This window comes from Sebastes fasciatus, chromosome 23 (genome assembly GCF_043250625.1).
Source record: "Sebastes fasciatus isolate fSebFas1 chromosome 23, fSebFas1.pri, whole genome shotgun sequence".
In the NCBI taxonomy this organism is placed as follows: Eukaryota; Metazoa; Chordata; class Actinopteri; order Perciformes; family Sebastidae; genus Sebastes; species Sebastes fasciatus.
The window spans coordinates 19,758,488-19,783,896 of record NC_133817.1 but is presented as its reverse complement, the minus strand read 5'-3'; the positions used below and the strand labels follow the sequence as shown (position 1 = coordinate 19,783,896).

General features: G+C 40.6%; 1 long non-coding RNA gene across 1 annotated transcript in view; it reads right to left on the bottom strand.

Moving 5' to 3' along the window:
• The window catches only part of LOC141762320 (uncharacterized), a 123,760-nt gene that overhangs the window by 79,032 nt on the left and 19,319 nt on the right, over positions 1-25,409 (bottom strand). The window contains exon 3 of the long non-coding RNA XR_012592799.1: positions 17,380-17,503. This is a non-coding gene — a long non-coding RNA (uncharacterized LOC141762320). The remainder of the gene's footprint in view (positions 1-17,379; positions 17,504-25,409) is intronic.

The following is a 25,409-nucleotide window of genomic DNA, read 5'->3' as shown; positions in this document are numbered from 1 at the left end:
ACTTAAAGGAGAGGATATATTAATATTGTGTTCACAGCTTTGTTTCTGCAGCCCCCATGTGGTCTAAAAATCAGTTATTATAGGTAAAAGAATTAAACAGTTGGTAACCGTTATTAAAGTGTGTCTGCGCCATCAGCTCCATTGATAATTGTGCAGTTTGCTGTTTACTGTAATAACAATGTATTACAGTGACTATAGCAAGACAGGAGAGACACTACAGAGACAAATATGATAAGTGAAAGCAAAACCGATGGGAAGGACTACATCCTGGAGGGGTATATCTGCTTGTAGTTTATTTAATGTTTCCCAAAAAGGATGTATTTAGGGGAAAGAAGTCTTCTATTCTAGTTATTCCATTATGACCATTAAAAAGTCATAACTGGACAGTTTTTTGAGCTCTTTCGTTTCATGTGTGTCTACGATGAGTAGGAAAACAGGCAGCGCAAGACAAGCAGTACAAAGTAAATGTGTCCAGCAAGTCTTAAGAGTGAATATGAGTTCTAGTTGCTACAAAAAGCTCCAGTGATCTGCTGGCTTGGCCCTGAGGCAAACACACGCGCACATGTACACACATCATGGGCCGGGTCATATTTCACAGCTTTAATGAATAGCTGCGGCCGCTGCTGACAATCCCCCCAGTGCAGAGAGAGAATAATAAGCTCTGCATAATAACTGTCCCTCATCAGCGTTCACTCATCATAGCACTGTATAGCACACTCGCTCCCTTCTTTCCTCCTCATCACATTTCTGCGAAGGAGGGGGGGGGAGGGTGTCTAGTAAAGCGGAGCGGGGCGAGCAACGAGGCTCCCATGGGAGCGGGCTACACGATAGAGCCATTATGCGGAAATAGGCTCGCACATTTCAGGGGCCAAAAGGGGGCATGCTTAAGTAAAGAATCCCCACTTTTCACTTTCATAGCAGAGATGCAGCCACGGAGTCTTTAACAAGGTCTCAGACACACAAAAACACACATACACACACACTCCTGCATGCATTCATACAGTATATTGAATAGCCTGCAAAAACATGTAAATTCATATGCAGGTTTGACACACACACAATCCCAGCAGGACAAAACAGACCTGGAAAACACGCCCAGGTGTTTTACAGCTGGGAGCTACCTTTTATTCAGTGGCAAATTCAAATTACCATCAGGTATTCTACTTCCTCCTGCCGTTTAAAGAGTGAATGAATCTGTTGGGTAAAGGCATTTTCATTATTCAATGCTGTTGCAGATTCAGAAAATGCTCCTGCGAGAATATTATAATGGCATCGCTGGCCCATTCTTGCTCTCAAACCACATCGCTCTCAAGACCTATTGCCAACGTGGAAGGTTTGTTGTATTTCAAAATGAGGATTAAGATTGAATAATTTATACAAATGCCTCAACAGCTCTTTACAACAGCACAAACCCATATACAACTCGGCTCAACACAGCCTCTCTTTCTCTCTTTACTGTTCCACTCGATGGCTGCAATCTCTGACGCAAAATGAACCAAATTAATGCTACTTTACAGTTCACTATGTTATATTGCAACCACATATATCACACATTTACTCTGACATGATGGGCAATAATAAAGTCGTGATCTACTGGGAGTAATGAGGCGCTTTGAGTGTAGCCACAGCTCGCTGGGTTCATTACTAAATAATCTGATGATATGCAGGCTACATTCTAGTTGGATTTACTGGGACTCCTTACCTAACTGCAGGCAATATACTGTTGGTTCTGTCCATATGAATAGTAGAGTATATACTGTACAGTATGGGATGTCCTTGACAACATGCAGGACCAGAATCTTGACCACTCAAGACTTTATAAAAAAATCTAAATACAATATTTAACAGCCTGAAATGGGATCTTTTGGTGAATTTTAACCCACTGCTTTACGTTTGCCAGGTGTCAAAAATGCCCAATCTGAACAGAATACAAAAACACTGGAACCAATTTGTAATACATAACGTGTTAGTGTTACACAATAAACGGCCAACAGACATCCACCCTGATGTGTCCAACCTGCCTACAACAGCTTTACACTGAAATTGGCATACAGTGTCTTGATAGACACAGATATACGCAGGTATTACAGTATGCAGGCTGTTCTCATATATCATATATCGAAAAGTAATGTACTGTAATTGGGATATATCCCACGACATTAATTTGTATGTAATCCACTTAATCGTGAACCAGAAAATATAAAGAGTGAGAAACGCTGCCGAGGGAGGAGGTTGGGGTGGATAAAAAAAAAAAACGACATTTGCCCAGGAAACTGATGTTCGTACCCCGTGTGAAACCAGAAGTCAACGTTGATGTTAAAACGTTGATGTATTTGTCACGGAACTTCCGTAATTAATTTACGCCACAGAGTTATTTTAACCCGAACCACGAGTTGTTTTGTTGCCTAAACCTAACTAAGTAGTTTTGTTGCCTAAACCTAACCAAGTCAATCTTTTCCTAAACCTAACTAAGTAGTTTTGTTGCCTAAACCTAACCAAGTTGTTTCCTGTGAAGACGGAATTCGTAGGAAAATGCACGGAACATGAAGAATAACTTCCTAAGATATCATACGAACCGTTGTATGAGGATACGTTGCAGTATGTGTTATATGTAACACAATATAAAACCATTGAAGAGAAGCTATGATACAGTATTTTCTTGTGTGAGTGTGAACATGACTGTTTTCACTCATTTTAAAGCAGTATTAGTAGGCGTTTTCCTCTCTTCTGCCACTATGGGGAAAAAATTATCAGGACATACAGTAATATAGTGTTTGTAATGTGCTATATACAGGCACTGAATGACCCAAGTGAACAATCAAGTTAAAGCCTGTTATAAGTAAAGTAAAGTATATATAGTGATGATCAAGTGAGGGTATTTTTTGCCAAGAGATCTAGCAGGTAAGAAATAAGAGATGCAAAGAGTCAAGGACGAGGGTTTTTAGCCTGAAAGTTTCCCCACCACATCTCCGGCAAAAAGTGCCTGGAGGGAGGACTTTTCAGTGGAGGTTCATTTGAACCCAGGACATTTTTCCTTGTCAGAAGAAAGGGGGCCTATTTTTATCTTTCCTTCTTGTTCAATGAATCCACAGGGAGTTTAGCTGTTCTTCCTTGATCCAGGCGGGATGGAGGGTTTAAAGGGATTCCTGTCCTTTTTCCATAGGAGCCTGCCAACGTTGCTGTTGCGCTCTTCTGTATGTGTTCTCTAAATACTGGTATCTTAAGTGTACCGTGCTCTCACAAGGTCTTTCTTCTATAGCTCCGTCTCTTTAAGCTCATATTTCTTTTATCTAGTCTCTTTTTATGGTGTCTGAAAAGCACATTTAATCACCATTTTAAAAATATATTTTTCAGGTGAACAGCTATGGACTATGGTGCTTAATGACATGAACCTCAGATCTGCTGTAGAAAATGGACTGATGCAATCCAACATCAAATGTTACTGTAGCAAAATACTACTATTTCTGGGCCAAAAAAGCCCAACCACTGAACCTTAATATGCCATCTCTCAACATCGTATTCTGTATTCACAAAGGATTTAGTTCACTTTCTCAACTCCCTTCAGTAGTTCGCTATTCCCATTTCTCTCGTCCCCCGGCTCTCTATATCCCTCTCAGTTCTCCCTAAGCTCAAGGGTGTATTGTTCTTCGAGACTGGAATCATACTGGAGATTTAGAACTCGGTGGATTAGAGGAGGCAGCGTTGTCCCTGGTGGCTATTCCCTTTTGTAGAGCAGGCCCAAAAATAAAGGTCCAAAACCGCCTGAGGATAAAGGAAACAATCCATCATACAGGTGGAAAAATCCCACTTGCGGTCAGTTAAAATGATAGTGTATCTGTACCACAAGTGTACCGCACGTTAGTGCGTGCAAGCATGCATCCGTGGACTCAGCCGCTACATCTCTTGGCATTTTACGCGGTACCATCTCTGTATCTCAGAGGATTTACTGTAACACAGTCCTGGATCCTCGGAGAATCAGAGAGAAATTCTGGCTTATAAATCAGTAAGATCCACACTGATGCCAACAAAATCCTTTTTGTTTTCTTGCTATGATCTCCATTCAGCTTAAGGTGTCGTGCAGAATGTTTTTTTGTAGTAAAACCAAAGCAATACAGTTCAAGAAACTCACAAGAATACCCCGTTGATATCAGGCTGGCACACACTGGTACTTAAAAAAAAACATCATACATCCAAAATCTAGATGTATTAATCATAATTTAAACCAGATAGATAAGGCATTTATGGATAAAGCCTAATGTTTAGACAAAAGGGACATTATGTTTTTCCAATTTTCCACAAATAGCGATATTAACTAAGTCATAAAAAGGGGGTATATAAAAGGCTTTATTAAGACAAGTCAGAGCCAGAGTTCATAAATGTTACTTCTTTTCCAGTCATAAAATGTCAAGGACACCAACTTACCTTGCAGAGAGCTACACCTGTATATCACAGTATAGACGGTTTTCAAGTGTACGGCAAAGAAGACGTCTTAGTTTCTATTTAGTGGTGACTATATTCTCGCATGTGACACATGAGATGTAAAGAGTCTCGCCATCTGCTCACCGATCACAACATCACACAAACACTTTTCAAGAGAATGGAAAATATCACACCTCTCTTATGCAACTATTGGGCCAATTATTTGTTTGTCTTCTGAGGTATACAACGTTAAATACGTTAAAAAAAAAATTCATGTGATCCACTTGTCAGTGCAAACGGGTCGCCTAGACACTGCCCTTTTCTACAAATAACAAGAACAAACGTCAAGAGCGAACATGCAGCAAGATAAGTTAGACAGATAGCTAAAGTTGGCTTGAAACATACACAAAGTATGAAGCTTATTAGTCTTTATTTCAAAGACTGAGTGAGACAGAAACTGAAGTTTCCCCTGAAATAGTCGACGGCGAGGACGATATGGAGGAGATGGACGAGGAAGGCAACAAGAAATGTTAACTGAAGCCCCCGGCGGCGATTCCAGTTCATCCTCCACTGGCGGTAGGAAATACAATTATAACCCGCAATCGCAGAGAACATTCCCATGGCTCATTTTAGAGGTCAACTTTATGTATTGCACTGCAAATACTGCAAAGGGCAGAAGCAAGCGTTTTTGTTACAGGCAACCCTCACCTTAAATGAGAGAACATACAGAAACACAGTAAATCGCGGAGGCATGCTCTGTGCAGAGATGTGTACATCTCGGAAGTACATGCAGGAGGCTGTGAGACGGCAGGTGCTGCTCTCCGAGGAAGAAAAGAGGAGAGAACTGAAAATTAAATGCAATATTGCATATTGTGAAAGAAGAGGTGGCCAATGTGAATTTTGGACCACTTCTTACCCTACATACTGTAACAAAAATGGAGTGGACATAAACCCAACATGTGAAAAGTTAAGCCCTGACCCATATGTTACTTAAGATAACATCACTACAAGAGAGAGAACAGCCAAAACGCATCTGCGGTATGTCATTCATCATTATTTTCTAATTTTTTAATCAGGGATTTCTGCTTGAACCATTTAAAGTGTTACACACATCACACCCACAGGCTGCTTACAGTAACCAGAGTCATCTCCTGTCTCCTGCAACTAAGCAGCTTTACTGTAGCAGTCAGGGATTAAGCACCTTGCTTAAGGCCACTTCAACATATGATTTCTATGGTTATTACTCAGAGAGCATTACTCATTTACTTTTCTGACTGGTCTGAGGATTGGAACTGGCAACCGTCCAGCATCCAACTTCTGCAGGCTAATTCTCATTCAATAGTCACTGGACAAGAGGGCTGAAATGTCTGGTGTGAAAACTGTTATATATTTGTAACCACAGCAGAGTGGCTCTAGGGATGACCGATGACAGACTGTCAGTCAAATACTTTTTATTTGAAAAATTTAAATTTTGTCGAGGAGTTTGGTTTTCTGTACAATGAGCATTACTGCCTCACAGGGTTTCTAGCATGGCTGTATGCTCTTTTGGGGGACAACAGGCATTTTATAGGTTGTTAACAGTCAAAATGCGTTTGTCCTTATTTACTAAAAATTGCACGTTTTGTTTCATGAAATATATATTTTAATGCCTTTTCTGTTTAAAGGCGCAAAGAGGGAAGGAGGGAATGGAAATTTATATAAATACCCTCAGCGCCTTATTCATCACAGCAGACTGACCACTGTGGCAGCGGAAACTGCGTCTAAAATTCAACGTGCGGGAAAATCTGTGTAAAATCTGCAGCATTGTTTCAGTACACACGTACAGAATGAGAGACAGCAAGGGAGAAACAGTGATTTAGACTTTCTACCTCAATCACTGATCTTTTTTGTTGAGCTGACAACATCGGGCTGTTTTACATTTCTCATGGTACACAAACGCTTCTCCGTGCAGGATGAACGCACACTTGCAGTCCCAAAAGTGACTCCTCCTCAACCGAGCTCAACAGCAGCAAACACTTTCTCCTGCGCTTCTTTACTTTGCATGCACAACACACATCTAAACAGCCTGGCATCCTGTGTTTCTTAGCGGCCCTTCAATAATTCCAAATCAAATGAACTGCGACTGGGCTCATTTACTACAACTGTAGTTTTAGTAAATACCCTGCTAAATTAAAAAATTGCAGTGATGCAAAATTGTGTGCCCTTGACGGTATTTCTAACAGCCTTAGTAAATATCCTCCTTTGTCTTGTTTAGACATACAGAATGCATCTGCTACAATAATCCACAATGGGCCACAACAGGGAAATAAATAAATAAAACAGGCCTACTGACCCACTTAGAATACTCCATTTCCTAATTTCAATATACTCCATTTCCTAATTTCAATATCAGATTTGCAAACAGAACTAAATTATTTGTATATTCATTATGTACATTTATATTACTGTAGAGTAAATCCAGCTTGAGCACAACTCTCTAAAAGACTATTTTCCCTAATACCCCACACAACAAGCACTCTCAGACACCGCCACACACTGAGAGGCGTTCACAGATATGCAAACAAACACAGGCGAAACCAACTTGAGGTGGCAGACAGCGCACCGCAGGAAATGTAAGCACTGTACACAGGGGGCAGTGTCATTCAAAGTGGCATGAGGGGAAAGCAAAAATTCAAAGAAAACTAAGTTGTACCTCTGAAGATACACGCAACTCTGCTGACATTACCACACCGATGCATCCCTGCTGACGCAAAACCCCACAGCATGCGAGGCAAAAACCAATGGAAAGGAGCTGAAAATTTGGTTTGTAGCAGCATGGGAATGAGTAATGCGTGTTGAAGGCTGTCTTTGGAAGCCCTTGGAAGGATGGATGTGTGGCAGCTTGAGGCCTGGTGATCTGTCTTCCACTGTCGTGGTTTATAAATACCTGAGATCTGACAGGGAGGACAGCTCCTGGATACAGACAATGCCCATGTACGACGGAGCACGCATGTGCACGTAACACAACAAAAACAACACACCTGCGCTCAAACATGCAAAAAACGCACACAAAAAGAAGTGTAAATACAGAACACGAGCACCTGCGCACAAAGCTACAGAGGCACTCTGCTCAGAGGCAATTTTATTTTAAGACCACATGCTTTGAGACAATTTTTCAGGGGAGATAGGGTTCAGTCATTGCAAATTGACTGATCAATCTTCATAACTGTCCTTGGTACAAAAACAGATGTGTTTCTGTCCTCTCCATAGGGCAGCCGTTAAAATGAGTCCATCCTTATTCTACACCAGCTGCACTTAAACCTAAATCCAGAGTCATTTGTTTCTTTTTTAAAAATACAAGTTTGGGTCAGAACAGTCAATGTCAACAGTCTGTTCTAATGGTGCTAATTATCAGTTGATCTAAACTAATGATGTGGCACAAATTAAGAGAAATAATTACGCCTTATCTCCCCCGTTTTGCTCTCAATGTGTCAAAGCAGTGGCCTAGTTGTCTCATCAGTGTCGCTGCCAATGTCAGTGTGATGGAGGTTGTCCTCAAGCGTTTAAGTGTGCGAGTATAAGGGGGCTGGAGAGGGAGAAAGAGAGTGCTAAACTAAGCTTTCAAACATTTTTCAAATCAGTTACTGACCAAAGTGTGTTGCTCAAGCATCCATATAGCATACCACCAAACTGCTCTCAGGCTACAGCTATGCAGGGACTGACGCACATTATTGGCAGCAACCAACAACATACTGTGGGGTTGACAGGTTGAGTGGTTGGATGAGTACATTTGAAAGCAGGATATTTTGTAGACTTAAATAACCCGTTGATCTTTGGTGATATATCTGCAAGGAAACAGATTTAGATTAGAAGTTATAGGCAGCACAGAAGGCAACCTAAACATACCTGACATTTCAGAGAGCCTTCCACATTGTTTCAACATATGTGTTGTGTTTCTGCTTCCGATTAGTTCTATTCAAGTCATCATGTCAACACTGCTGTGTACGCATTGGTGCCTGTGTCCCCGACTGCTCTTTAAATATACTAAAAGAAAGTTTAATTGGAAATGAAAAAATCTGACTGAGCTGACTTGAAAACAAATGATCTTTTAAAAGTATCATTGAAATACATCAAGGTCGAGATTGAGGTTATTGCACCGGAAGGGGAAGTTATATGGCAGACAGGAAATAAGAACTCATACCATAAAATCCAAACAAACCAAAGTAGTGTTACCTACACAACAACATTGTTCATTACGTTCCAGAAACCTAAAGTGCATGACTGATGTACATGCCACTAGCCTTGACTCAAACCCAGAGTAAAACCACTCAATGCCATTGTGTTTGTTGTCCAACATTTCAGAAGTCACAAATATTATATAAATGGACGGCACTTACTTTGTGCTTTTAAAGGAATAGTTCGACATATTGGGAACATACGTTTCTTTGCTTTCTTGCCGAGAGTAAGATGAAACTAGAATCACCACCTCGCGGTTTTATGCCTCCGCCAACCAGTCAAGCTGCAGTTTGCATCAATGTCTGTCCAAAATGTCATTACTTCATTGTTGTATCCTATTAAAAATTTGAGTGAAATTGTCATAATTAGCATAGGCATTCTCCTAATCAGTTCATCCTCGAGTCCAAGTGGACGTTTGTGCCAAATTTGAAGAAATTCGCTCAAGGCGTTCAAGAGATATCACAAGAATGGGATGGACGTGAGGTCACAGTGACCCTGGCCCTTGACCACCAAAATCGAATCAGTTCATCCTTAAGAATGGACGAGACAGACAGACAGACGGACGGACAGACGGACCAACCGAAAAACATAATGCCTCCGGCCACGGCTGCCGCAGAGGCATAAAAATAGATACCACCCTCATATGTGTTCATGTGTTCAATATGAAGCCACAGCCAACTGTCAGTTAGCTTAACTCATGTCATCTGCTCCAAGCCAAGAAACAGTTCAGCACATGACCCCCATGTAAGACCACAACTTTTCATTTTTACACTTTGGTTTTTGAATGGATTAAACAAACAAGATATAATCTGGTGGTGCTAGTAGGCACATTTTGTTACCTTCAAGCAGACCAGGCTGGCTGCTTCCCCCTGTTTCCAGTCTTTTTGCTAAGCTGGACATGATCGATCTTTTAATTCAACTCTCAGAAAGAAAGCAAATACGTTTATTTCCCAGAAATGTCAAACAATTTCTTTAAGTATAAAGCTAGAGGCAGAAGGGAAATATGCGTAGCTTAACATAAAGACAAGAACCAAAAATATGACACCTCGAAAGCTCACTAATTAACACTGTATATTGTTTTGTGTGTGGATTAAACAAACAATGTATAATATTTTTCAGTAATTAGTGAGCTTTGGCTTTTGAGCTAAATTTACTGAAAACTGGCAGTGTATTTGTGCTATACAGTACTTTATCCTTGAGTTGTGAAGCAAGTTAAAGAACTAGAAAAGGAAGTTCCACTATAATTTTTTCTAGCAAGCCTGGGTACACTGTATGAACTTGAAGAAGTGCTTCCAAATTCTCCTACAAATGATTTGTGCCTTTTGTGTGCAACAGCGTGTCGGAGGTCTACATTTTACAGCGAGCATACAGCGGGCCCTAAGGGAGGCAGAGATGTGGGCAGTTTGAGTGCCATTAGAGGGTGCGTGGGTGGCAGTAGGTGGGCTGCCATTGGGGCAGCCTACTGAGCTGTGCAGTGAGTAGATGGCCTGGGGCTCTTGTGTCAAACCTGTTTAAAAGCGGTTTGGCTTATTCAGTCTGTCCCCTCCACCATTTGGCCTGGCTGCTTATAGCCAAGTGATCTTTCTCCACCCACTCCACATCTCTCTGTATCACACTGTCCCCTGCAGTTTATTTTCAATTTAAGCCCAGTAGGCGTTCTTTCCGTCCATTATCATTTTCTCTGGCTCTTTTTTTTTTTTGACAGACTTCCTCCTTCGCCATGCTATGAATGCCCCCTTTTCTGTTGAGGAAGCATTAAATGCCTATTGTTATCCAACGCTTTATGTTTCGGAAATTGTTTTCCAAGTTTACGAGAGAATTGCAGTGTCCAAACTCCTAGTTTATATAGACAAAAAAAAGCAATAGGAGCGTCTTTACCGGGGCTGGTTCCGGTCCATAATTTCAAAGCAGGGTTGTAGAGCCTCTTCACACTCCTGAGGCAAAACTACTAAAATAAACAATGGCATTTGAAACGTACCAACGCACTTCATATAGTTGCAAACCAGCAGATAATGGCAAGAACGCCTCTTTGTTTTTATCTGTCTGAGCTCTTCAATTCACAAGCATCATTGTAGACATGTTGTCTAGCCATTACAATATAGACAATTCAAAAGGCTGCAATAAGTCAAATTTATACCATGTCACGACACATAATGACTATAATTTATTATATCTGAGGATGTTTGTTGAGGTGCATGATTTCTGGCCTTTAGTTTTTCATTTACTGGGCTATACTGTGTTTTAGAAAAAGCCACTCAACCACCAGCTCTATTCAGCAATAATTATGTACAGTCAACAATTTACTATCTGCATTTTAGTCAGCATTTCTCTCATCTGTCACTTTTTTTTTTTATCTTCATTTGCTGACACTTAAACATACAAGCCACAGCTTTTATCTGTGAACACATGCACAATAGGCTACTTATCTGGATCAGATTCATAGAGTTCTCTCCTTGCACCAGCTTTAGTTAGCCTTTTTAACGCACTGCCTTCCGACCACTCAGACTGCAGTGCAATGCATCCGCAGCAGCACTTTAATTAAACTTGGCTACTAGCCGTGTGTTCTCCTTACCACTTGAACTCTCCAATTTTTAATACGAGGCCTTGGTTCCTCCCGAAATATCAAATCCTGACTCTTACATGAATGCCCAATTTTTCTGTAAAAATGTAACTGAATTTATACTGTATTCCTCCATGTTACACAAAGAGCAAATATGATAGAGTTTAGACAGAAGGATAACTAACCTTGAAAAAATACTTAAATATATAAATACAGTGTGTCATGAAACTGTTAATTCATTTTTTTACAATGTTGAGAATTGATTGATGTCTCGGTCAACACTATAATTCCACTTATGAAGCATAACTGGTGAAAACAGTTAATGAATGCTAAAATAATACAACATAATTAAATATTAAAAATTGTTGTAATGTATAATACATATATATATATATATATATATATATATATATATCGATCAAATTATTTAATCGTAATTAATCGCATAATTGTCAATGGTTAATTCCTCTAATTCCTTAGATTTTCTAGTATCATACGATGCCATTACCTTCACTCTAGCTTAAAACTAGCTAAAGCTGAGCCTGCTACAACCTAAAAATTGCAAGTTGCGTTAATGTGTTAAAGAAATTAGTGGCGTTAAACAAATTTGGGTTAGTGCATTTATTATCGTGTTAACTTCGACAGCCCTACACATGGACACATGTATGAACAGTTCTAAACCTGCCTGCAAAGGATTTGTGTCTGTGTGTAAACAGTTAATAAATGCTGTTTGTAATCATAAACCTGTGTTATGTGTTATCAAGCATTCATTAACCATTTATAAAGGTAATTAATTATACAGTTAGGTGTGCTTCATAAGATGAGCTGTTGCTTGTTGACAATTGCATTAATAACCACTTAAAATGTATGTCATAAACCAGCACTGCTTATAAATGTTAAATGCGGAGGTTAAAAGAAAGTGTTCTGGGAAAGATCAAATCACGGCAAGGTTTATGGAACTTAATGAGAAAGGTTGCATCCTATTAATTCAGATTTGGCTGTATTTGTGATGACAGATTTGCAAACTGGGTCTTTCATGTTTAGTTCGGTGCGTTTTTATTTCTGTGCTTGCCCGGTGCACAGGTCTACCTCTTCAATATCCATAACCCACTCACTAAACACCTCCAGGCATGTTATTTACGTGTTGACGGCTGTGTCCAATCCCAGGTGAATGCTCAGATGTGAACCTGTATCCCAGGCCAATCACAGAAATAGCATGCAAACCCATCAAGATTCTCAGCCTCAAGATCCTGCATCTAAATCAGTCAAAACACACATCGTGTATTGTTTCAGGGTGAGATGAAATCTGCAATCTGCGCACAGAGGCCCTCTCGTACTAAATATTTCATTGACAATAAACACTGCTGTGATTGATGTGAAGCCGAGTCACTCAGAGAAGGGCGAAAGAAGAAGAAAAAGAGGGGAGGATAAAGGAGGGGAAGGAGAAAGGTCGAGGAATAGAAAAAGACCGACTCACTGTAGACACAAAGCAATAGAACGGATCTAGATTCTGCTCATCGGGTTGCTACAATAATAGAGGTTTCGAGGTCAATGCATGCTTGAAGTGAGAAATACTCATTTAATTTTACATATAGGGCCCAGCCTTGTTTGTAATGAGGCCCTATGAGTCATAACGCTTGCCATGTTAAAGAGGGGGTGGACATTACAGAGCTGGAAGTGAAGGCCAAGCTCTCACTCCTCCATTGGGCAATTTAATTACTGCAATCAGAGGATCAAGAGTTACCGGAAACGACTTCAGTTCCACAATCCCTCTCAATATATTAAGAAACATGGCTTTGCGTAGCTCTGAAGGGCCCCCTTTTCTCAACGATCATCTCATCATTTAAGCGTTTTTTTCCCCCTCTTCTGGGCTTCATTCCTCTCCTGTAGTCACGGTCACTCTCAAACCAAGGCTGAAATCCCCTTTCACCAGTACGGTAAGACTCATGAATAAAATATACAGACGAACAGGAATAATAACGCAGGAGGAACAACGTATTAATAGAGCCTTTGCATTCATCTGTGACTCTAGAGTCATCCTCTTAAGACTGGCCACAATTAAAGTTTAAATGAATTCTTTCAGGAATTAGCACTTTTATAATAGCCTGAGGAAAGAAACGAAAAACTGGAAACACCTAGCATGAAGGATGAATGTTTAATGTCAGAGGGGAGCACACTGACTGGTGAGAGAAAGTGATTGGCTGGGGTGAGAGCAATTCACCGTTAGCTGAGCCCTTGTTGCCACATCAAGCTCTCCGTTCTTGCACATATGGAATTTACAATGATAACAGTAACACAGTTACCAAACAATAGGTCCTACATTTCATACGGAGTAAATAAAAGCAGGCTTCTCATTCATGGACTTAAATGACGACTTTTGCTAGCGATATTGTATTATACATTGTAGTATATTGTATATATTGTATCGATACACGGATGTCAAGTATTGATCTTTTATTATATAAACTATTAACCTCTTAACAATCTCGGCCTCGGTTCTGTCTTTCAGACATTGTAGCAGGCTCAGTCTTAAAGCTAGAGAAGATACTCTACTGGTATGTGAAACTAGAAAACCTAAGGAATCGATTGGTAACAACCACGTCATGTTAGCTTGTCGGGAAGAACGCTAAATAAAGCCATTTTCAAAGGGGTCCCTTGACCTCTGACCTCAAGATATGTGAATGAAAACTCTGAGATGAACAGTTTTAAAATGGGAAGCCTCTAAATACACAAGATGAATACATACATGATGAAATCCTAAAGCTAAAGCAGCATGGTTCCCACACACTGGATGTTCCAGACTGTAACCCCACAAATTAACGTTGTTCACTAATCACATGCCCCTTGCCTTTAGAAATATTACCAGGTTATAACTGTTAATAGTAAGCTAGTTAGCCAGACATGCTAACATTTGCAGCTTTCATTAGGCCAGATAAACGCTCTGTTGTGCAAATCACAACTCATTTGAGTTGGTTCCAGGGAAATTAAGTGGTTCCCCAATTAAATGTGTACTTTTTGAGAAATTGTTGTGTTAAACTCAGGTTTGATCAGAATATCAATATATATATTTTTTTAAATAACTTTATTTAAATTCAAATCAACATATTGTAATATATATACACACTGTATATACAGTATATATATTATTTTTCCCTAAAAAAAAAGAGCATTTAAAAGTATGATTTAATCCACAAAAAATTTTAATTTATAAATTTAATAGTTCAACATTTTGAGAAATATGCTCATTCGCTTTCTTTATGAGGAGAGTTTCAACATTTTCCCTTCACTCATTGAGACTATGAACAAAATGGGATCTTGTCAAAATGGCGGCCGCCGGTGAAAAGAATCTTTCAACACAGCGCGTCCCCTGGACGGTAAAGCATGGGGTCATCATTGACACAAGTTAATACAGCATCAATCAGTGGTCACCTGAATTTATTTACCAACACAAAGTCTGTAGCTTGATTGATTGTTGAAATGAAATCTCTGCGGTGAGGATTGGTGTTGATGCAGCAAGGGCATTTAGTCTCTCTCGCTTCATGAGAATATGATCACGTCTGTGCAAGACAGATGATCAGACGGTAAGAAAATAATGATGGATTTTTTTTTTTTTTAACAGCAAGGTTTCTTTTGTTTATTTCTATGATTTCAACACGGATTTGTTGTTCACAATGTAGCATTATCAGGGAACACTATTATTATTTATGGATGAGCATTACTAACAAACTATTTCAGGCTCAGAAGGTAGCAGAGGTCAATAAACACTGAGGTACATGAGGTAAGAGCCAGATATATCACGGGCAGGTTAGGTTTGAACGTAGGCCCTAATAGCCGATCCTGTGTACCATCATCCATCTCCATCTGCAGCTGACCAGTATAAGGGCATTGTACTGTAATTGAATGTGAAGATGCACAGGACATCCCCCGATACACAGACACAAAGGGATGAAAGAAGACCCTGTCTGCTGAATTCAGTCTGTCATAGAGGAAGGCTTCTTTACAGTACGCATGCTCGAGTGTACGCCAGAGTGTGCGGGCAATCTTCATGCATGTGTGTGCACAGGTATTTGTGCGTTTCCATGTGTGGCGAACACACCTGACAGATGAGAAAGAGAAGGCTCTGGGCCCACCGGGGACCAATTTCCCCAGTCTGTTCATTACTGGGAGCGGGAGGGAACAATACTCCGCAGCCCGCCAACTTCATTTGCTGCCATTTTCTCTCATTCTCTCCCTCTCCTCCTGAAACACGACAGCGCGCCACCCGGACTTCCCACAGCGCACCACTGCACGCCTGTGAAGCCGAGATTGGTTGCAGTGGGCTCTCCAAAGCTCCAAAGCTGTCGCCGCTGCCTAGAATGTTTTCTCTCTCCCTCTATTTTTCATCTGTCATGTTTCTGAGAGTGAAAATAAACCAGACATCTTGGTTTTATTTATTTTTTTGTGCTATTGCATGTGGGCGCCGAGAGTTTGAAGTTGGCACTGGAGAGGGGAGAGGGAGTGAGACAAAAAGACAAAAGCAGAGATACCAGGCTGCATTTGAAGGATGCTAATGCACCAAGATAGCAGCAAATGGAACTTGAATGAACCATCCTGTCATGGACTTGGTCTTTTAAAGTTTGTTTGCCTGGTTTTCTAGTGCTCATGCACACATAAATCTGCAATATACTACAATACGATGAATATTTCATTTCAAACGATGACACTAAACAAATGAAAAATCCTGAAAATGTGTCTGTGGTTGGGAGCGAGACACCATGCAGTGAAGCAGAAGATGCGATTTGTATTTCGGAAGAGAGACAAAGCTAAAATTAGATGGCTGATGTACAATAATGATACTATATCAAGCCAACGCGTGCAGCATATGATGGATCCATGCTGAAAATGAGATCCCATTTCACATTTCTTGCAACACTTATTCTTAGCGAGCAGGAACACAGACAAATAGAAACCATCAGATGGAAATTGATCCTTTGCACGAATCAGTTTTACAGGCAGCTCACAGATGGGTGTGCTCACAGCAGCATGCCGAATAAATCAGGTTTCTAATGGCCCTTACTGCAGGCATGACAAAAAGTCTAAAAGAGGCACTGAGCCCCGTATGGGCTCACGGAGCCACCGGTGACAAGGCGTTTTTCTGAGTCAGATGCCGCCTCTTGAAAATGAAGGGTATATTCAGTAAGTAAGTCTCTGTGGAGCTAAATGTTTCCTTGAACTATTTGCTTTCAAGAGTGAATATCAATGATGTGTGGGAATTACAATCTGCACTAGAAACAAACATGTTTGAAATTGAAATGCTGAATGAGACATTTGACTGAAAAAAATAGGTTTCTCTTGTCTCAAAAATTGCGCGTCTGCTTTTGTGACACAGAGATCAATCCCCTGGAGCTATGACTGCCAAGACGCATTGCAAATTGCTGTGTCGTGTATCATCCCTCTTAGGAAAATATTTAACCTTGTATTTAACAGTCTGCAAGCTAGCATGAGCTCTATTTTAGGCAGCTAGATATTTACATGTCAGCAAATACAAAAATGCAGTCTATGTGACATTACAACACACTAGGGCCGTCCCGAACACCATTTTCGGGCTACGGAGCTTCAGTAGTAGTCAACAGCGAATATTCGAAGCTTCGGAGTCTTCCCCCCACACATGTTTTTTGTGTCATGATGAGTCCGCACACGCATCCGTTTGCGCTCAGCGTCTTGCGGGCCCTCTCACCCTAAACAGCGGCGTTTTCAGGCTGCTGTCTCTGTGCAATATGCACCACCGGTAATGGCTTGCAATGGCTTCCTCTCAGCCCTTTTTATCCGAGCCTCGCGTAGTTTTCGCTCCGACACAAGCAACGGCGACGAGGGCTCTTGGCTCGTCTCCGTGACATGACTTGGGATTACGGGTATCACGATTTTGATTCTAAATCGAAAATCTATCGAAATAAAGCTTCTGATTTCAACCATCGGATCAGTGACTCTCCAATTATTTTTCTTTCTCTTCGCCCCCGACTACATGCGAGCGTCCAAAGGAGAAAAAAACAAACAACAACACTTCAAAGACAACACAGCGTATCTTACCAGGAGCCTAACCCTAAACCTTTCACAGCGGTTAGAAAACTCGTGGCAACTCCGGTGTTACCAATTACACCGGACATTTTTCAAGAAAAGATGACTGTCAATATCTGTAGAGCACTTACTTTGACCTTTAGCGTTGGATGACTTTGTGTCTGGCCTCGCCAGTCCAGCTTTCACTCCGGGGCCGCAGGTGTCCAGGAAGTGTTTGGTTTCCATCAGCAGCCACTTAACACGACTCCTGTGCAGCTGAAAGCAAAACAGTAACATAAAGCAGATATTTGAAATTGCAAACAGGAAAGCAGGAGATTCACACACCGATGGCTCAGCCTTCGGGAGCAATTTTGGGGTTAAGTATCTTGCACATATGGTCTTAGTGTGATACATTCCAAAAAAATATCACACTCGATAGCCTCTCTTTTTAAAGAAGAATTTGAAAGTGTAAATGACCGATGTCAGGGCATAAAACCAACGATCTGTTGATCTTTGCGATTCAAGACTCCATGGTTCAAAAATGGCATACTGTGATTAAATTGAAAATCAAAATGAAATCTTCAAATCAAATTGTGGATTTTAAGAATTGTGACACCCCTACTTGTGACGGACTCAGTCAGACAGTTCTCGGCCGAGATGGACGACATAGCGCTGCAACATGTGTCATTTGGTTTAATTAAAGGCATTCATTTTTAAAGATTCTGTGGTTCTACAGTTGTTGTTTTTTATTGTTATTGAATAAGAAGCATTTTCCAAAAGGTTTGGTGTTTTTTGATGCCTCTTTGTTGGGGTTAAAAAAAAAAAAACTAATATCCAAATACCAAAATTGAAAATCGATTACCTACACAACAAACAAATAACACACATCTATTTCCAACCTTCTAAATGGGTCGAATTACAGCAGATATGCGAGATGATCAAGTCAAGAAAGTGGCAATAATCACTCTCATTCTCTGCCTGTGTGTCTGTGCATGTGTCCCTTTTGTGTATGTAAACTGTTCTTTGTATTTGTGTATTGTCCTATGTCTTCACAAGCAGAGATCTTGAGCTAAATATCAGCTTCTGTGCTGACTGGATGTCTGCGATTGGGTCTAGACTTGTTTTCACCTTTCTGCCAAATTACTGTCATTGTGTTGAATGGCAGATATGGGGAGCTAATACACATCAGGCGAATTAGTATGCCCCCGAAGCGCTCAGTGCACTTTGTCAAGACGAGAGGTGATGTAAGAGGGGATAAATGTTGCAGTTTCCCCCTGACCTGGGGCTCAGCATCCCCCGCACAGCGACACACTGCCCCCTCTGGGCTGCTAATGGAGATTATATACTTTCAACAATTTAAGCAGCGCTCTTTTAAAGTGATTTATCCAGATTTGCAGTGACGTGGGAGCATCAAAGCTCCTGGTTCTGTTGTGAACATGATGAGTGTCTTTATAGCAAGGTGGGTGCTGACGTTAAGAGGGATATTAGGGCACCTCCCATACCTATCAACCAAATTACACTCCGCATACATGATGTTTAATCTGGATTTGAATACTCAGGCCTGCAAAACAGCAACAATCTCAGACTTGGTATTATGGAGGGCATTTTTCTATCTTATCGGTCATTTTGTAGACTAAACTATTGAAGAAATGGTTAAAAATAATCATCAGTTTGAGCCCTAATCATTTTTTTTCTGTCTGCTGGCTTGTAACAATATTTTAAGTGTTCATTGTCACAGCTTAGGTATGTGCCTCTTTTTGTTCTTCTTCCGCCTCAGCTGAGGAAGTTAAACTCCATCCTTTTAGTCCAACACAGTCACATAACGGTGCCCGTAGCACACTCGTTTTTTTTTAATAGTTGACGTGTGTCAAGACACAGCCGGTGTGCAAGATTTTAAATAGAAAACAATCAGCAGGGGTGTTTTGATGTGCATCGTATGGCGCCGGCTACAATGCTTTGTCTAAAGTGAGCAAGAAATTTGCAAGGCAAAGTAACATTACGGTAGCCTAGTTAAAACAGACATATTTCAAGTTGAAGCAACGACATGTCATTTTTTATGTTCTGACTGTACCAAGCATTCATCTCCCTGATGTTGCAGACTCGTTCAACACTGGTATTTCAAGTATTTTATCCATTCTATCCTACCACGCATCCGTGATAGGGTTTCATTTCTGGTAATCTACAAAACCTAATGCTCAATGCTTGTGTGCATTCTGACTACAAAAGATGAAAAAAGTAATCTTCTAGCAATAGCTGAATCTGACAAGGTTGTGGAATAGTTTCTTTAAAGAATGGGAATGCTGCAGAGAGGAGGATCAGTGACGAGGGGTAACTGGGGCGATGTCGTCCTCGTAATACTTCTGGACCTTCGCCACAACCTCTCTAACAAGACATGTATGGAGGGAGAGCAAAAAGTGGAAAGGTTAGTGTAGTAATAAAAGAGCAGATGTGCTTGTTAACTTGAGTTAAATTTATTCATAAAGTGCTCTTAAGCACTAAGTGCTTAACAAAGAACAGGGGTGATGAATAAAGATGAAAAGAGTACCGAAAAGAAGAGAGAACAAGCATTTCACAAAATGTTGTGATACGGGCCAGAACCTGTGTGGGAGTGTGCATTGCTCCATTTTCTTAGCATAACCTAATGTTAATACGTTTCTTAACTTGGAAGCTTATTACTGAGATGGAACAATGATGCCCTGGGAACTTATACTGTAGGAGAATTCAGGGTCAAAGTCAAAGTCTTTAACTGATTGCTTGAAACGCGTTAACTGTTTAAAACACTTTCTGAGGGTATTGGAGCCAAATAATACATCACTTTCTGATATCTATCATTTTACATTGGGTAATAAGCACATACACTGCAAGATAACAAAAACAAGGTGGACACATACAGTGGAGCCTAAAAAGCCACAATATTACTTGTCCAAGTACTGAGCCCTGAGGGACTTGCTGGAGAAAAAATATTCCTTGTTTTGCGTGGAGAAATTATAATCCTTCATAGGCAGTGTGCTATAGTTAGTCATTGTGGGCAGGAGGTTTGTTTTATGGTTGTTAATAATGTGACTTCCAACAACAACAAAAAGAGTGCAATCCTTATTTCCCTGAAATGGAAGAAGAAAAAGAAGCTAATAACTAATACAAATTTGGTCTGCTCTCACAGTTTTATTCTTGTTTAACAGCAGAAGCAGTCAGTGTGACTCATGCTGACTCATGCTCCCCACGTTGCACTTCACAATACAACCTTACACCTGTTCCCAAAATACAGCGAACAAGCTAACATGTGGCAAGAGCAGACAAAAATGACCACTCTTAAAGGATAGATTTGGATTTTTCTTAATACAACACTCAATACTAAGAAATGTGGGACAAAATCCATAGTTCCATGCAAACATGTGTTAAATTAATTGAGTATCTTCCAAAGTTTTAGCCTTTTTCGTATGAAATAGAGCTGCAACGATTAATCCATTAGTTGTCAACTATTAAATTAATAGTCAACTATTTTAATAATCGATTAATCAGTTTGAGTAAAGAGAAAAAGTCAAAATTCTCTGAACTGAAAACAAAAAACCCTGAATATCTTTGAGTTAAGGACAAAACAAGTCTTTTGAGGCCGTCATCTTGGTCTTTGGGAAACACAGATTTTTCACCATTTTCTGACATTTTATAGACCAAACAACTAATTGAGAAAATAATCCACCGATTAATTAACAATGAAAATAATCATTATTTGCAGCCCTATTATGAAATTCATTATTTTTGTCTCCTCGGATAGCGTTTCCTGTCCATACCACAGCGGAGGAATATCCCCTGTTAGTTGTATTGCTAGACCAAAAGTTCCCCATAATAAACCCACTCGAGCTACCGGGACAAAGAAACAGACTTGATTTGGATAATTCTCACTGCGAAGAAGAAAGATTTTTGCAGAGAAAAGGGACTGTGGATTTTACTGCCCATCACTTACAGTGTGTGTTATTTATAGTGTCTACTGGTTCCATGCAGAAAGGAGTGTTTTTTTGGGTTTTTTTTTAGACAGACTCATATTCCCTTTGAAGAAAGGTGTTTTCTAGCCCAACATGTCCACAGGTTTAAGAGTCAGATCCTGGAAATGTTGTGGCAGGTAGGGTTGACTGTGGGCTGGTGGTTTTGGCAGGCTTGGAGGTGAAGCAGGTCTGTGAGATGCTGCAAAAATAGAGTGAAAGTCCAATTTTTCAAGCAAGCAACACATCACTTGTCCTGTCCGCTGATGCATGAGGTGGTTAGGGCCGTTTGAGAGCACTGAAGGTAATTCAATACTTGCTTGTTTGCTTGCTGGCATCATGGCGTGTTAGAAAAGGGTATTGGGTGTTAAGAGATGTGTCCCAAGTACATGAGCATGTCCTGAGTCAACCTCATCTATAAACATGGGAACTCTGAGAGCAGAGGACCGTGAGCATATTTTCTGTTTGGAACAGGAAGAGAAGGATCCGTTGAACGAATGCTCCTGGGAATAGATCAAGCCGATTGGATATCATTCATTTGAACGAGGAAGAAAGGGAAACCACTGGCTCCATCTTGTTTGGACAATGATGACAGAGGTACATTGGATACCTGGGCAGACCAAATATAACAGCTTTGATCCAATATTTAAATGTATTTATAATTCTGACATTGAACTCCTTGTATATTTACCACACCTAAGCATATTTAATACTATGTTTCCTTTACAAGGCTGTTTTCCTACAAACTATAGATTAATTTGCCGCCTGTGTCCTTGTATTTTTTGGCTCAGCTCAGTCAGCTCTCATCCCCAGCTGAACTAGCCCTAGCTCTATGTATGTCAGCCTAAGGGGCCTGTGGATATGTGTACGCCAGTGCGCATGCGTGAATTGTGTGTTTGTCCTACCTGGCACAGTGCATACTATCCCTGAGGACCACAGTGTGTGTTAGTGTGTGTGTGTGCTTGCATCACTCCAGCTGTCTCCTCACATCCATCCGTTCTCTGATGACTGAACTTCACAGCGAATCTCTCCGAGACGCTGCTTTTAGGGCTCCACCCAAACAGACATTACATTTCAAACAATGCCTCTTCTTGGGACTGGAGCCAAATCACGCAGTGGAAAGCGGAACTTATAGATCAGTGTATGCAGAGGAAGCCATCTTATTTGAAACAGAGCAGCACTGGATGGACAGCTAGTTGCTCAGAGATCAAGCAACTCCTCTGATGTCGACAGGAGAAAGCATGCAGTTGACTCTAACGGACAACAATCTCTGACTTTTCTGCCGTGGTCTTACTCATACAATAAAAGCGGGACAAATTGCTCATCCTCATTTGTGCAATTTTATTTAGCTACCTTTCAGCCTTTGTATGTTTTAGCCTTACTAGAGGAGGTCATTCCTGATGTTATCTGGGGCACAACATCCACTAAAGGTACAGAGAGCGCAGAAAGACTTATATTTTATTTATAGACCTTCAACATACAGTACTGTGCACACACAGCTCCATCACAAAAGAGGACGAAGAAAAACCCCTCTATGGACATTATTAACCCTACCCTCCCAGGAAACAAAGCAACACACACTCTTGCACACACTTTTTCCGATCACAACAAAAATATATAAAATGAAACCCCCCAAAAAAGAAAAGAAAAATAGAACATGATCAGCAGTAAAAAATCGCTGTGCTGACTGTGCCATTGTTTTCCTATGGATAGGGCATTGCCTCCCAACTGGGCAGAAGTGCTGCCCTTGGCGTGGCGCTCAAAATTCAAATTACTTCAACTTTAACCTTGGTTGCTGCTGACCTTTTGAAGCGCATCCAATGAGATATAACAGCTGTGACTGTTGTTTTTGCCAAGACACAGTGTATGTTGTTCCTTGCGCACTTTTTGATGACATATCATACCTGCGCTGCGCTTTGCCTCTGCGCCCTGCCTCGCGGTGGGCGAAGAGCAAATTTCTTATGTGAAGGCAGCTTTAAGGCCTTTACACACCAGGGGCGTGACGAATAAACGACACAAAAATGCGGAATACTCGTCTGCGAATATTACATGTCTAGGGTTTTTATTGTGAAAGGTAAGAAAGGAAGGAGTGGATCTGGTCTGCGCTGCCATTGTTGAATGGAGTAATAAAGTTGTTCTGGCTACGGAGCCTCTGTGTTTTTGTTTCCTAAATATAGGCACAACTCAACCGGTCCCGCACAACTTGATTGGTTGATGCCTCTATTCACGGTGCAAAAGCTCAGAAAATCGACCTCATTCTGAAAAAAAAAATTACGTTGTTTTTTTTGCCGCATAATATTCGCTTTCTGTTTGTAAGCAGTCATGACAAAAACGACAGTTTGAAAAAAATACATTGATTGAAAAAATATATTCTGAACTACTCGCATGGGCGTAGTGTGTAACGGTCTTAAATCAAGTGATACCAGATTGCAGATTATCTTGCACTTATGCAATCTTGGACTTGTGTGTGAAAAATGTTAAGCCAATAAACTCGTGCACAATGTGAAGGCCAATGCCATGTGTTGTTCTTGAATGTGCCATAGGGAACCAGGTGATTTGTTTCCAGAGAAAGTAAACCGCTCCACCTAAACCCCGCCTCCTTTCATTAGTTATTTCACTGTGGACAGAGGCCTCTATAAACACCATGTGGACACAAATCGTTTTCACACTAAAACAGTGTTTTAAAATTTAGACGGCCTAATGTAGACATAGTGTGTTTCACACACAAACACACACACTCATACGGGTCACACATGCACACAGAAGTGTGAACTTGCGACTTCCCAGACCATTTAGATTATTCCTGCAAAGGAAGTGTTGACAGAGAGCTACAAGTGTGGGATCGACAGCGAGTTAATTAACAGCCACGTTTCCAGCTCCCCAAAGATAAACAACACCTGTAGGGGGAAGACGGGCTGTGTGAATTCAACCTAACACATACAAAACCGGAGAAATCGCACGGATCATGAATATACATCAACGTACCACACAATACAGATAATACTGTGAGGGGTGTATAACTCAACTAATTTCCTGCATGCATTACAGGGCCACATCGTTTATAAAGCTGTTTGCACTTTTCAAAGTTGATTCTATTGTATCTGCATCATCGATCTTCACCGCAAGCAAGAGTTTCAGTGTTTTACCGCATGAATGTTGTTGTTGATGTTAATGAATGTATTTCATAGAGGTCAAGCAATTCTTGCAGGGTTAACTTATTACAGTGAAGGTAACGAGCTCCACAACAAACAGCGGCATTGACAGCATGTTTGCCCAAAGCCACAAACTACATTAATTGGTCACCCATCACTAAAAACCAATGAGAAGTCCAGGAGGATTAGCTCCTTCCCAAATAACACAGAGGCTTACATTAGGCAAGTTGTTTTTTTTTCTCATGAATTAGAAATTAGTGTATTTTCAAAACTGAGACGTAGCGATAAACATAGGTGAAGGTTTTCACTTTAATTTCTGCAGTTGACTCTGTGCCCTCAGTGTTTCTAATTAGAGCAAACAAGCCGTTTCTCTGATGGGGTCAGTGTGCTCTAGCTCCTCTGTACCCTTCTGAGCCAAGAAAACAACACATCTCCAGATCAGCTATTCCATTTAATTGTGTTGCTCCTCTGGGTTCCAATTTACTTTGATGATGTATAACTGTGAATGTTCTGACACGGCCGTGTTCTCCACCTGAATGAGAAAGAATGCCATTGTTTATTAAAAAATATTGATTAGAGCAGCTTTAAAGCCTTATTTTCTTAAAATAAGTGAAACTGAGATACTTCTTTCGCAGCCCAGTGTCCTATAGGCAGGACCGACCATTCCACGGCTCACGATTTATATCCAGAGCAGAATGTATAGTGCATGCTTTATTTAGCCAGACAGTATGTACTGTAAGGGTGTGGAGGTAGCATTACATCTGACCTTCATGCAGGAGAGTGAAGTTCACCTCCCATTACATAACACTCAACAAAAACATATATATATATATATATATTAAAAAAAAAAAATTTAAACGAAGCATTTGAATAGTGATTTGGGGGTCGAATACCATGGCAACGGTCGAAGCTTCGAAGCATTCGGGTCAACCCTAGTTTCCTTATTCTAGAGCAGCATCCTGCCTTATTCTTGTTTCGAGATGCATACACTCAATTCCAGAAAATTCTTAAAACTTGTTATCTATTTGAAATAGGTTAACAATTTTAATGCAC